Genomic DNA, 15,006 nt, shown 5'->3' on the forward strand with positions numbered 1-15,006 from the left:
TAAAAGTGACCAAATATGCTAAGAGGGTTATACTACACCACTGCTCTATCCATTTCTTGATTATTACATTCATCTTTGGTATTCAGATTGCCCATGAAAAGAAACAGGCTCAGCTTTGGTATTTTTTAATTCCTACTATGAAGGCCATTTTGGAAGTACATGTTTGTGTTCTCCACATTTCTCTGTCACTGCCAATATTGTGCAATATCCATTTGGCATGCTCAGATCACCTGTTTTGTTGGCACACTTCCTTTTCCATCCTAATTGCCTGCCTTCCTGGGGTGACTCAGCCTGCAAGCTGGCTGGCTCACCCGTCATTGCCCCTGTCATCCGCACATGGATGTGTGTCAAGGCAGGATATGGGTGGAGATGGAAGCACAGCCCAATTACAGAATCAAGAATGCAAGGGGTAATGCATGAAATTAATATTGGTAGAGGGCAAACTCTGGCTTTCTTCCTCAAATCCTAAACACTACCCACCTCAGGATGACTTCCAGCAGAGCAAAGAATTGGACTGGTGTTGCAGTCCAGGGAAACAGTATTCACAGACACATAACAGAGTCAGGCAGTTCATTGTGTAATCCATTAGCCAAAGAAGCTAGCCACCAAAGCTGGAAAAAAAGAAAAAGAGAAAAAAATTAACTAGGAACAAATGTAAAGGAAAGTTGTTTTTTGAAGTTGAAATAAGCTATCACTTTATTTCAGCTAAACAAGATTGTTAAAAAAATGAATTAAACAATGGTGGGAATGTCAAGGTTTGGAAGAAAATGCTGAAGAAGATGGAGGGATGAGAAAAAGTGACAATTTGGTTTGTGAAGCCGCATGCTGTCCTGTAGCGAGGTCAGCTGTAACCCTGCAGATGCATCAAGGAGACAGTTGTTATGAGTTTGGGGAAGGAAGGAAGGGTGAGTCTGCTGTCCTGTACGTTTTTACTGTGTGAGCACCCCTCAGTGACTGGCCAACACCTGATGATCTGCCCAGCAACACAACCCTGGCAGCCAGCCAGCACTTGGTGATTTAGTCCAGCAGCAGCACTGAAAAATGTCTGTCTCCAATGGTGAATGGATCAGCACAACTGTGTGACCTCACCAGGCTCAACACAGTCAATGACGCACTTTCGGCACACACGCAGTTGTTTATCAAGGCATACAAACATGCAGGGCTGCTACCACCTCAGATCAGCAGAGGTAATTTTAACATACGCTGAAGTCTTCTAGAAGCCAAAGGAAATGAAGTTGCAACTGAAATTTGGGCATAAGCATAAATGGCTGCCAAACTGCGGCCTGTATACACCACCTGATGCCTGGTGTTGTATGTTTTCTGGTTTACAAATTTTTTTTAAATAACCCATCAGGTCTGAAACTACCCAAACTCTCTTGTAACAGGAACGGGACCTTTTTGTTCTCAGATGTAATAAAAAATAGTTCAAAGAAAATGCGTAAGTTATGAATAGGTGACGACATATAGCTTTTCAGAATTGAGAAAGATTACTTTTCCATGCTTAGAATTAACTTTGATTAACCTTATTAATTCCCATCATTAATCATTGATGCAAATGAGCAGCTTCTTGGAGGAGAATGGGACCCAAGTCACTGTTGGACCTGAGGGAATGGCAGGTGCAGTTCATCTTCTCCAGCCCCAGAGCTGTACAGGCACCAAACAGCTAACATTCTCCCACTGATCACAAAGCCCACAGGTAGCCCAAACAACCTGCCCTTTCTCCTACAAAACTGGCTGAAACTTTAGAAGGAGCTGGGACTACTGGGAGGATGATACAGACACAAGGTGTGAACCCAAGGATACTGAGCTCCAAGTATTCCACTACGAATATATCTGTTAACTACCAGTGGTGTCCCCTGATGGGACCATATCAAACCAATATTTAAGAAATAAATAATTTAATCACTCACAATCTAGTAAATCCTATTGGCATCATATGTAGGGCATTATAACACATTATGAAGGAAGTAATAATTAATAGCTAGATAAATGGGAAAAAGGATTAAAATGCATTGATGTCTTGAAAAGAATAGATCATGCTAGAAATCATTTTCTTTAATAGAAACTGAGACAAACATGCTTTCAGGCTCCTGGAAAAAAATTGCATTTGGTATAAATCAAGCCTCAACGAAAGGATTCAATGCTGCCTGTATAAATATGTCACACTGGACATGGTGTGCATTCAATACCACCCTATGGTGATATGCAACATCATTTAGGAATGCATAACATAGATAATCAGCAAAAAATAGATCAGTGAGTAAGGCTGACCATTATCCCTCTTCCTGCTTACACCCTCAAGTCTTTAGAACACACTGTTTGAGTGTGATAAGCTTTACCATTACATTTCATAGCTAAATTGTGATTAGTGTATGTGATATATACAAAGTCACATGTGATGGACTCCATAAGCCTGTGAAAAATGTGGGCCAAATTAAACTGAGGACTATGGAGAGAGAACACCGGAGAAGTTAAGATATGACCCCAGGAAATGGGTGAGGAGAAGAGGAAAAAGAGAAGAGGAAAATGTTCCTTCTAAAGGAACTGGAAAAGGAATTCAAATATGAGAAAAGTGGGATGATGTAGGTTTGAGTGAATCCTCAGCACCAAAGACACCATATCCAGCTCAGGTGCTCCAGTACATCACCACCACTGTCCTAGTTATTAATGTGGCAGTTCAAAGTGAATTGTCACTAAACCAAACAGACACTCACTGTCTTGTGTGTAAGTGGGAAGGGGTGTTATATCCTTTAGTAAGAACAGGATGACTTGTGGTTTGTGCAGCCTACCCCAAATTCAGACAGATGGAGTAAAAACTGAACACAAAGTCCTTTCAGCCCTAAGAGATTATCAGTGTAGGAAGATACATTTACCCATTTTTCTGGACAGCTATCCACAGACTTTCTCCTCCTACATCCTTACTGAAACCTCCAAAATACAACATAGATTCAATGTACTATATTCCTCCTTCTGCTATTCCATCTGGTTACGTGCTTTTGTAGGTGATAACTTAATGGTTGCCACCAGTACTTCCCGGGATTACACAGTTGTTTTTTTTCACAGTGCTTCCATCAACTCATGCCCTTCCTCTGAGAAAGAAGTTCTAGATTTAGGTTAAACCATAGTGATACAAAGGAACAGTTACCCCCAGCACGGTTCTGTGGATTGAACACAGAGGCTGAATCAAGACATGTTTTCTTCATAAAAGTGTATCACTGCAGCAAGAGCAGTCCACTGATCACTTTAGGAAGAATTAATTAGAGACAAAAGAGATACTGAAAGAGCCTGAGCTAAATGGGCAAAAATAGAAAAAAAGGGACGAAGGTGGCTGGGAAAGGGAGGCAGCTACAAAAGAGAAAGAAACACTGAGTTAACCAAGAGGAGAAAAAATATGTTACATTATTTTATACATCATCATTGACAAAATATATCAATATCAGCAGATTCCTGGCTGGATCTGTGGCAAGCCCTGCATCTCCATCCCTCCAGCCAATGGTGAGGGAGCTGCAGGCACCTTTGTTTCGCTCACTTGGCAAGGAGTGGCATAGTGGGGCCCTTGTTAAAGTCCTAGAGCGGTTTAAGCAGCTTAAACTGCTTTATAAGCTTAAAGTATCTAAGTCTTCAAAGCTGCTTAAAGCTACTTAAGCTGCTTAAGACACTTTAGGTTGTTGAACTGTGCAGTGGGGCTGTACGCAGCCCCTGCAAACCTGTTCTGGCCTGCAAACCAAACAGTCCACCTTTGGATTTACAGGTCCCAGTAACAAAATTTCCTCATGGGGGCTGCTCTAAGCAAGGTCAGGTGAGCTGATTTTTCTTGTCTTGGGTCATAGAATCATAGAAGAGCTTGGATTGGAAGAGACTTTTAAAGGCCATCTATTCCAACTCCCATTGTCTAGTTGTCCCTCTGGGCTTTGGTATTAAGGCTGTCTTTGACACCTGATAGATTTGTCCCAGGATCTTTGAAATTCTGCAGGCTTTTTACTGCTGTTCATCCAAGGGTTGTGGTGTGTAATGGTATACCTGAAGCTAGCCAGATTTGTTAGGTCAGTCTCTATCCGTTTGCACAGCCAAATTCACAAGCTCCAGTGTTCGGTTATAAGAGAGAAAGTTCTCGTTCAGTATGAAATCATTACTCTGGTGTCTAAATATCATGCATGTTTTAAAAAGAACAAAAGGACCAGTGGATATTGACTGAAGCATGGCTTATCAGTTAACTCCAAACCTTAATATTTCTGAATTTTTGGAAAGTCATCATCTTATAATGATCCTCTCTTTGAGTCTCATGATTATCTTCTACTAGACTACAATAACAATGGTAACTCAAACACTTCCAGTGTTTACAGTCATATTTTGGTCAAGACCACAGTCCACTGTGATGAGCACAGATTTCTCTAGAAAACATTTTTGAGCCAGCTATTTTTATAGTGAGTAGTGACTAGAATTTGTCAAAAGTTTTATATGGATTTGAATTTCTAACAAAGAGCTTATTTTCTGAAGAACTTAGTTTTAAATAATAAAAAACATAAAATGGAAAAATGCATAGCTTTGCTCAGTTTTCTCTTGGGAGTATGATTATAGATTTATTTTGAGCTAACACAAAAAAATATAATTTTGGAGAATGCTGCTGTATTTGCACAGTAATTTTGGCTGGCATTTTCTTGTGTATAATGGAGTTCTGTGCTCCCCTAATTTGGACACATATATGTGGTACACCTTGACTGCAACATTTTGGGTTTTGAATGTTGAAATGTTCAGTTGTAATTCAGGTCCTCAAAACTTTCCAACTTTTCCAATATAATCTCATTTTTTTTCATTCCTATTTTTAAAATTTTGTAAATTAGAAAAAACTTTCTAAAATTTTGAATTAATTATTAAAATACAGAATTTCTCACAGATTGAGAAATTCTGGCTTGTTAGTTTTGCTGAGGTCTGTATCTGTGCTGTTGTTTTGCACTCACTGGCCTGAAAACAAAGATTTTGTACTTTTCCACTGGCAAAGATTATTTGATCTGTGTTTATTCTGGATATGTTTGTTTAATTCCTCATTTGAGCACTATCATAAATGATTAGGTCATTTCTGCCCTGGGAAACGAACTAGTTTAATAATTAACTTCTGCTTACAAAGCTCTTCAGCATGTCAGAAAAAATACCGCAGATTGTATACGAATCATAAAATTGTAGACCTCAGTGAAATCTCAAGGGTCTATGTAGTCTGCTATTCCTCAGTATTTTTAATCAAAGCTGTACCTAACCTTCCTGAGGTAAAATAAAAACAAACAAAAAATCCCACAACACAAAAATCAAAGGAAACAAAGGTGTTTGGTTTGTTTTTAAAAAGACCAGAGAACAACCTGTGCAATATTCCATAACAGCATACAAACCACACATGGTATTTTCAAATGCTTTCTTAGTGAAAACCTTTTATGGATTACCTTGTAATAACTTGAACACTTTGTCACAGTTTCAGGGATTTCAGCCACCTAATACATTCATCTGGTCCAGCTCCTAACCTTGAAGAAAGTAGCCAGTTGTCTTGATAATTGTGGATGGCAGTCCTTCTGATTCGTATCTAAAAACAATAATGACAGATTATACAACCTTCTTGGGTAATATATTCCAGCAATAATCTTTTCTTCTAGTTAGAATGTGTTACTGTAACATCTATTATAGTACACCTAAAAAAGATTTCCTTTACAATCTGCCCATGTCATTAGTGGGCATGAAAAAAACATAGAACTACTCTTTATATTAGCCTTTTGTGTACTCAAAGACTGTTGAACCCCACATAATCTTTTTTTTTTTTTTTTTTTTTAAGATTAAAACAAAACTAAAAATTGCAACCTTGCTTTATGGATCCAATTTTCCAAATTTCATCCTAGTTGATCTCTGGATTGCTTCCAGCTGATCTACATATTTCTTAAATTATGGTACCTCAGAGTAAAACACTATTTTAGCTGAGGCCTTACCATTGCCAAGAAGAACGTGCTAATTATCTCATCTTACATCTACTGTTCATATACTGTTTCAAGCAGACAATTCAACAGAATCTAGAATTACATTTATCTCTTTTCCTGAACAGCATCACACTGTTGACTCATTCATGGCCCTCATTAATCATTAGATCTTTATCTGCAATGCCATTCTGTGGTTATGCTTCTGATGCTATCCTCCCAAATATAGTCCTGTGCAATTGTCTTTATTCAGATTTTTAATGTTGGACTTCAGAACCTCTCAAGACATTTTTTAATACTAATTCTGTCCTTGAGCACATTTTGCAGATCTTTACATGGTGCCACCTACCAGGCTTAGTATATAATTATTTCTAATTCTGTCATCTAAGCTGTTATTGAAACATTGAACAGAAGCCTATCTGTCAGGAGCTGTGCAAGACGCCTTCAACGTCCCCCTAGTGCAGCTACCCACAATCAGGTATTAGGTTTACTTTTAACAGTGGATTGAATTAGAATGTGATTTCAAATGCAACAGCTTTCCCCAGTTCATTTATGTGCATACAGGACAGTGTCAAAAGCCTTTCTCAGGTCAAGATACTTCTTGGGTCAACATACGGTCATTTCTACCACTTTTCCTTATCTATTGGACCAGTTGCCTTATTAAAGAGGGAAATTAGATTAGTTTGACAAATTCACATTGGATGCTTCTTATCACCTTATTCTCATGGTGTGTATGAATTTACTTCTTGAGAATTTGTCTCATTATCTTTCTCAGTACTGAAGTTAGGCTGAGTACTCTGTAATTCCCTGGGTTCTTCATTTCCCATTTTTAAAAGCAGAAATGATTATAATCCTGCAAACCAGGGCTGCAGCCAACAACTTCTTAATAGTGTCGAAATCTGAGCCTGCTGTGAATGTCACATTTAAAAAATCTTACCAAATTTACCAAATTTATCTTTTATTTTCCATTTTTAAAACCATGTGCCATGAGGGCAAGAATTAAAGAAGAGAAAGCCTTTAAACCAACTGGGTGTTTGGTTTGAAATAATTTTCAAAATATGTTTTGTACTATCAGATGTCTGATCATTATCAAAAATTAGAAGTATGATGCTGACTGTATTTCCACCTTAGGCTACATAGTTGCTGTAGGCCCTGGTGACTTATCCACTCTTGCAAGAACTCTCAGAGATAAGTCAAGAGCCCAGTAGGTATTAAGTGAATTTCAGCAAGCTCTAGAAACTTCTGTACGTCTAACTTATTCAAACATTCTTTTACTTGTGGGTTTTTTTCCCTATTCTAGCCTATGTCCTTCCCCTGTTAAAAAATGGTGTTATGAAGTACCTGTCATTAATGTTTATGTGCATGTAAAGAACATAGCAAAATAAATAATAAAACATTTCACTCTACTCAGTGTGTCTATTATTTGTGCCTTTACACTTCTCTTCCCGTAATTTCTTGGTATTTATAGAACCTCTTCCATTTTTTACTCCAGGAAAGCTGTAACTAATTTTGTGACTGATTCTTCCTAGTTTTATCCCTAGATGTTTATGCCACTGCTTCATTACTCATCTCACTTCTGTGCCCTCATTTTCATTCTTTATAGAATTTCCTTTTCAATATTCAAGTCACTGGAGAATTCCTGATGCAGCTATACTGGTCTCTTACTACTTATCTTGTCTTCCACATCAGGATGGTTTGCTGGTACACCTACAGCACTGTTTCATTTACTCACAGATTTATTTTCCTTATGATGTCTTCACATTGGACAATTCTTAACAGCACCCAGAATTGCTGTTGTATACAGTAGTCCTTTTTTTTTTTTTTACTAGCTTAATTTAAAAACAAAACAAAGCTAGTGTGCTTCATCTGATGTTTTTCACATGAGAAAAAAATAACAGGTTTAAAATAGATAATGTGTGGCGCTAAGCAACTTAATTATATCCCATTTTAAAAAATTACTTTGCCAATGAAAAAAGGCATGTCAGGATTTCAGCACAATGATTTATGATTCTGTCACAGTGACAGATGTTCTTCATGTATCTCTGACATTGTAATCTGGAATCAATGTGCTTTTTTTTTTCATTTTTGCTGGTAAAAAGAAATGCACTATATGAATACACTGTTACTTGTCTGCAAGGCCTTGCCCTACATTAGCTTGGAAAACTGCCCCGTTTTTGAGGTGAGTTGTGTAGTAAAACCACTTTAATCATAATACTCTACCACAAAACCAGCACTTCAGTTTGGGCCCCCTTATTGGACAATTACCAGACTGATACACTCAAATCCAGCAAGGGTCTGGCATGCTGCTGTGCTCCTCTGAATCTTGGCAGACTTCAGCCATCATCTCCAGCTTCTTGGTTCATCCTGCAGGCTGAGATTCTTGATCTTAAGCGCCCCTTGTCTGTATTCAGGATTTATTGCCCATAACTCTAGGCTGCTGAGATGCAGAATTTGAGCCTAGTGGGAGAGAGAATCACTGAGGCGTGAACAGAGAAAGTCATTGACTCACAGCGGAAGAGAAGTGACAAACCGTACCAATCAGGATCTTCTTTCTGCCGTTCTCCACCTCACATTGCAATTCAATAAGCCTCCATCTCCAGCCCTTTCCTAGGTACAAAAATTGTTCTTGGCTCCCATTTTCCACTTAAAGGACTGCTGAGAGAAGCTGAAGGACCAAGACTTTAGCTCAGTAAAATAGTGGAGTGACACAGACACATGAATATCTATAAACATACTTTCTGAAGTTTTGCTGTTTGGGTGAAAATACACTGAAGTTCTCCACTAGCCCAGCTCAGGGATTGCACTTCTTCACAGCACAGCCACATTGGCGACAGTTTGTACAACAAGCATAGCTGAGGTTCAAGGTTCCCCAAAACATATCTCATCTTCCTGCCACAGCCCCTATCAGTTTCTTATTGTGAAGACATTGCTCTGTAGTCCAGTTCTCTGGTTAAGTTTACTGGTTTGCCTTGTTCAACTCCAAGTTCGCAGGAAAAGCTGCAGAGAACCTTCACCCATAAAAGGAAGAAGTTATAGGAAAAACCCCTTTGCCAGATACAGCTTTATAACCTATCTTCACTAGGAAAAAACATGTGTTCAGCTGTAGACTCACCCATAAAAATGTAGTGAAATGCTGCATCAAAGAATATTCATTAACAGTGAACTCTCCTGGCACCATTTTATGAACTTTTTGATAAGCTAGGCTAGGGAAAAAAATCAAATAGAGAGAATGGTTCTGCACTGAGGGAGCAAAAGATGTTAATGCATCTTTCTGATCTCTACTTTCCACAAGTGAGATAACGAACAGGTGCAATCATCAACAGGCAATCCAAATCCTGCATTTAAAGACTGACTTCATGATTATTATCAACAGAGGATAATATTGCTGCATTCTGGGGGTTCCTGAAAGCTGCATTACATATTAAACTAAACCAAGTCTGCCCTGCTTATTTCCACTGCCTGAGTAATAGTATCATGCATGATAAGTAAAAGGAGACAATCTACTGTAGAAAATGCCTAAAGCCTTCATGAAGATGGAGTTTAATTAAGAAAAGGCACAGCTACGTGTGTAGGGACCCAACAGAAACAAAATGAATTGTGTGTGCTGAGGGATGCTGGGATTCAGACCAGTCTGGGAGCAAGAGAGTCACATGTGTGGATCTCCAAGGCTGCTGAAAACCCCTCTTCCTCATCTAAACCAGCCCCACAGCTTCCAAATCACAGCTGGTGCACAGGACACAGGTGGTGCAGAGCAAAGGTGGAGAAGTTTGCTTCTAGCCATAAATGCCCACATGATCATGGTTTGAGATACTCAACCACAGCTAAACTTAGCAAAAATAGAACATAAAAGAAAATTACTTACATGAAAGCTACAAAAGAGCTTGTTTTCAAGATGATAGACCTTATCAACGTCAGTTCTGCAGAGCTTCAGACACCTGCAAAATTGAAAGCTTAGATTCTATTCTTTAGGGTTTAGGAAATCAACAAAAGTTAACCTTTAATTAATGAATATGCAAATAATTCACTACTGTGGTGCAAATACAGAAATCAAGTTTCAAAGAATGTTACTATTTCCTCTCTTTCTGAGGACTGCAGATCTTTTAATTTATTTGATTTTTTTTTTTAAATGCAGATCACATTGTTCAAAGATTTCAACTTGCAAAAACAATACATTTGTCAGCTACTACACAAACTTATTTGGGTTTGAAATATTTACAACGTGGCAGAAAAGCAAACTATGAATACAGTTCTTTGTGTTATTGCAAAGCTGTTCTGTTTACAAAATGTTCTTTTAGTTTTCTCTGTTTTGCAGAAAGCCAGAAACAGTAAGCAGTAATCATATTATTTCTTTTTAATCATACAACTTTAAATAGAAACCCTTAAGAAAAAAAAAGAAAGTAGTAATTCTTGATCATGGTCATGCACAGAAATATTCAGGTACTTTTAAGTCACAGCCATTCTATCTTAGTAATTTGGTTCATAGCAATAGAGTAATTTTAACTGGTTTCTCAGAGTGATGTTGGTAGGCACAAAGCAAATTCCCATTGAATGAAACCAGACCAGGAGCTTTGCTCCACAGCATTTCAATACTCAGTGGAGTAATTAGTCCTAAATCCTTGTGTGGACTTTGCATCACAAGGACCTCCAGCACATAACTAAGGTACATGTATTCCCTGAAGGGTGGTCTCAAAGCCTGAAGGAGATTGCATGGTCAGATGTATATACATATATATATATATATTTATACTTGCCAAAAAACTCAGGTAGTTGCAGTCTGCAGCCCTGAAGATATGATGTTTCCTACAAACCTGTATTATGAGAGAAAGAGGAGTTTCTCAAAGGGCAAGATAACTCAGTGGAAGTCTCAGAGGTTGAGCAAAGCCTTACAGCGTATGAAGTTGTAGCTACAGTAGGCTGGAAGCAGAAGGAGAATATGATTCTTGTCAATTTAGGAAGTCTTGGAGACCTTCTTAGATATCACCCACAGCACTGTTGAAGACAAAATCTCCATAACCTCTTTGCTCATGGTGTACCTGATCACCTCAAAGGAATTAGTGACCAAGAAGTAATGGTCAGAGGTTGCAAGACTCTAAAAGATGGCAGTCATTTATTTGGACATGGCTATGGGTTCTGAAATCTCATGTGAGGATGTTGAAGGTATGGCACCAACTCAGAGAAGAGGGCCTTTTGATGATGCCCTTCATCATCCAAAAGTCTTGTGCCCACCACTGGTTATCCTGTCTATCTGTCACATTTGACATAGTTAACACTTATTTTAAAATTTGTGTTCCATATTCAAAAACCACTGCAGAATCTGAGCCTCAACAAAGTATTATGGAGGGACAGTAGCATTTTTATGCCCTTCAGTGACATCAAACTGCTCAAACAAGATCTTCCCAGAGCACTGCAAACACTCCTAGAAAAACAGAGCTTAAAACATTGCCATAACAGTACTGGGACACCCCTTGACTGTTCTAGTCCATTAGGTAATCTCAGGTGGAGAGTAAAGCCAAATATCCATGAGTAAGTCTTGTGACTCAACTCCTGCTTCAGTAATTGGAGGTGGCTGAACATACATTATTGGAATTTTGTCAGGTAATGATGATCTTTTAGCGTATCTCCACAAAGTTGTTAGCTCTAACAAAATCAAGAATGTTAACAATGTGTGCTGGTTTTGTCTGGGGCAGAGTTAATTTTTTTCACGATGGCTAGTATGGGACTGTGTTTTGGATTTGTGCTGAACACAGGGTTGATAAGATAGTTTTTGTTGTTGGTGAGCAGCACTTACACAGTGCCAAGGCCTTTTCTGTTTTTTGCACTGGCACGCTGGCAGGGATGTTGGGGGTGCATGGGAAGCTGGGAGGAGATACAGCCGGGACAGGTGACCCAAACTGACCAAAGGGATATTCCATACCATATGACATCATGCTCAGTGGGAGGAAGAAGGAGGAAGTGGGGGATGTTTGGAATGGTGGTGTTTGTCTTCCCAAGCACTAGGGCCTTGCTCTCCTGGAGATGGCTGAACACCTGCCTGCCCATGGAAAGCAGGGAATTTATTCCTTGCTTTGCTTATGTGTGCAGCTTTTGCTTTCCCTATTAGACTGTCTTTATCTCAGCCCACAAGTTTTCAAGCTTTTGTCCCTCTGATTCTCTCCCCAGTCCCGCTGGTGGGGCAGTGAGTGAGCAGCTGCATGGTACTTCCTTGCTAGCCAGGATTAAACCATGACACCATATTACATCAAATCTGCCTTTCAGCTACAACAGCTCAAATCTGCTACTTCACTGAAGTCCTGCTCAATTCCTTTTTAATTACATGATTAACCTATCAACAGCTTACCGATAAAAAAAACTGAGAAAATGGCTTAAAATAATTATAGGAGGATTTCAATCGTTTGAACTCAAAGGATTCTAACCTAAGAAGACTGCAGCCAGCAGGTTACCTACCAACTCCTTTGATCATTTCTATGTTTGCTTGTTGTCTGGAGAAGTGGATGTAAACACTCACTAGAAATGCTACAGTCTACTTCAGTCCTCCTCCAAGAGAATCTTCCAGTGTGTTTATTACAAATGCAAAGAATTGAGACTCTGTAATTGTGAGGCAATATTATGATTTTTTCACCACTCTGGATTTATGAGAAATCAGGTGCTTTTTATTTTCAATTAAATCTAAAGATGAGATATGGGAAAATGGAAAAGAATTGTTATAATTTCTGTCATTTAAAAAATAATAATATGGGTCCCGTCTTTCTTTTTCTCACCATAATTTTTTGATTGTGTAAAATAGCTCACTGTATACCAGTGGAAATACATACACTTCATTTTGAGATAATTCATTTAATTTTCCAGACTGGCTTCCTTTTCAGGTCTCTTCATTACCACATTAGCCACAGCCTGCCGCTGCACACCCTGTGCTACTCATCAAAACGCATTTTCCTCAGCTTACAACCCCTCACCTACAGCCCATTTGTCCTTCGGTTGAGGTATTATGCATTGCCTCAGTAACCTCTTCTGTATGCACTGTCCATATCTACACCAAGCCGCTCCCTCTGTACCCTTTTCTTTTTCATCCTTTGTTGAAGCCTGCATTTATTTTCAAAGACTCCTCTACTCAGCCTTTTATGTGTGGTGCTTTAAACCCTTTTATTCCCCTGAGCATTCCCAGCTATCCATTCTTTCCCTGAGAGGGAGGTGGATCTTCCTTGAAGTCATTATTCAGGGAAAGGAGACTAAGCCCCATTATTTGATTGATTTCACTAGTCATTGAAATGAATTGTAAGTAGGCACAACTAGCAAATGCTTGTTAAAATGGTTAATTTGATCATTTCTTTTCAGTGATAGTGGGAGCACGTAAAAATCACAAAATGAGTAATGGAGCAAAATGGCAAGAATTATGTTTTGTCCTTTGAAATAATATTAAATGACAACATAAATCCTGTAGAAATACTTAAGGGGTATTACTATATCTACCAAGAGTTCATTATGTCTTACATTATTAGAATGAAAGGCAAAGAAATGAGTGATTAGATTATGATGTTAAAGCTGCACCATTTTTATTTAAGCAATTGCATTACTCGTAGTGCAGTGTGCCAGAAAAATGACTGGTTTGATGACAGATCTTTTCTATTACAAAGCCCCTCTTAAAATAATTCTCAACAAGACAAAGTAAGATACAAAATATCTTTATAAATGTGGGGAAAATGAGAAATTATTCTGATGATCTAAATTTGCCTAAAGCACTTGCTTGTATGACAAAATCACTGGAATAATTTGTGTAACTTAGTGATTTCATGCAGATTAGGTTGAATGTTTAAATAGGGTAGTGATTAGGACAGGAAAGACAGTGAAAAAGCTCTTCAAACAAAATCTTACCATGGTCTGCCTCACTTATGCATCATTTCAGTCAATACCAGAAATCTTGTATCTTACTGAGGGGAAAAAAGAAACAGAAAAAAATTTTTTTTTTTTCTTAAAAATAAACCTGTCTACCATCAACTTATGAAAAACATAAACAACTTCCTGATTATAGTTAATTGAAAGATGTTGGAAAAATGCTACACTGGCTTCAAGTGAACAGGCTAAGTTTCCATTGCCAAATATTGGAGTGTGATTTCCAATGGTTTTATCAGAATTGGACATGTAAACAGAATAGAAAGTAAAATATGGAGAAGAACATTAAGATTCCAGTCATGTCTGACAGCGTCTCCAAACAAGTCTATGACAATTGCTGAAAGTATGGTTGGAACCCACATCACTGCATTTTGCCAGAGGACTGTACTAATGACAGGCATCCTATGTTTGGAGACCTCATTCAGGCGTTAATGTGTTCTGTAACAGTCTTAACATTGAAATTTCCTGTGGGCTCAGCATTTGTTAACGTCTGGCCCTGGTCTCTAGGCTTTGCTCAAATAGAGGAAAGGAGCTGCAGTAACTCACCACTCCTCCGTGGCCAAGGGCTTCTCTCCAGCACCTCCCCAGAAGCATTACAGCCAGTGCAGTGCCAAACCTTTTGCCATCACCTTTTGCAGTTCCAGTCATAGGGGTCTCTCAGGGATGGCTTCTGTGCAGAGATCCCCAGCTGCCAAAAGTGCCCTGGAAGCCATAGAAAAGGTACATTACTTTAAGGACTGCACTAAAACAGTTTTTGAAATATTATTACAATTGGTCTTTGGACTAAATCGCCTTAAGGCACTCCCTTTAGTAGCGCAAGCTTGATTCCTGTGAGGAACTACTTCTTCTTGGATGTTAATCCTTCGATTATGTATTCTCTGTCTCAATAACTTTATTGTACACTTAACAAGAATAGAATCATATTTCATGCATCTCTTTCTAGCAGTGATCTGGAAGCACCTTGAAACTGGTTGTTATTATTAAGTTTGCCTATGTTTGCATGCAGTTTGCTAACGCTTCCCAGACCAGACAGCAATGACCCTTTGTTCCACGCTAAGCCCTGAGCTTATCAGAGCTGTGGCAGTGGGTCCATCTTTATCAGAGAAGTGCTGGTTCCTTGGTTGAAATTCCTTAGATCTTTCTGAAGCCATCTGGGAATACTGTCTGA

General features: G+C 38.7%; 1 long non-coding RNA gene across 2 annotated transcripts; it reads right to left on the minus strand.

Annotated features, from left to right (window-relative positions):
- Positions 1 to 489: 489 nt before the first annotated feature.
- Positions 490 to 14,530, minus strand: LOC114056171. Of its 2 annotated transcripts, none has more exons than XR_003570936.1 (3): positions 14,385 to 14,530; positions 5,433 to 5,569; positions 490 to 611 (listed from the first exon to the last, which is right to left on the minus strand). It is a non-coding gene; the product is annotated as an uncharacterized LOC114056171 (long non-coding RNA). The 2 variants fall into 2 exon arrangements; XR_003570935.1 differs by lacking the exon at positions 14,385 to 14,530 and adding an exon at positions 12,396 to 12,494.
- Between the last annotated feature and the right edge of the window lie 476 nt (positions 14,531 to 15,006).

This window comes from Empidonax traillii, unplaced genomic scaffold (assembly GCF_003031625.1).
Source record: "Empidonax traillii isolate 1590-97213 ecotype Southwest subspecies unplaced genomic scaffold, ASM303162v1 scaffold84:size2688230, whole genome shotgun sequence".
Taxonomy (NCBI): domain Eukaryota; kingdom Metazoa; phylum Chordata; class Aves; order Passeriformes; family Tyrannidae; genus Empidonax; species Empidonax traillii.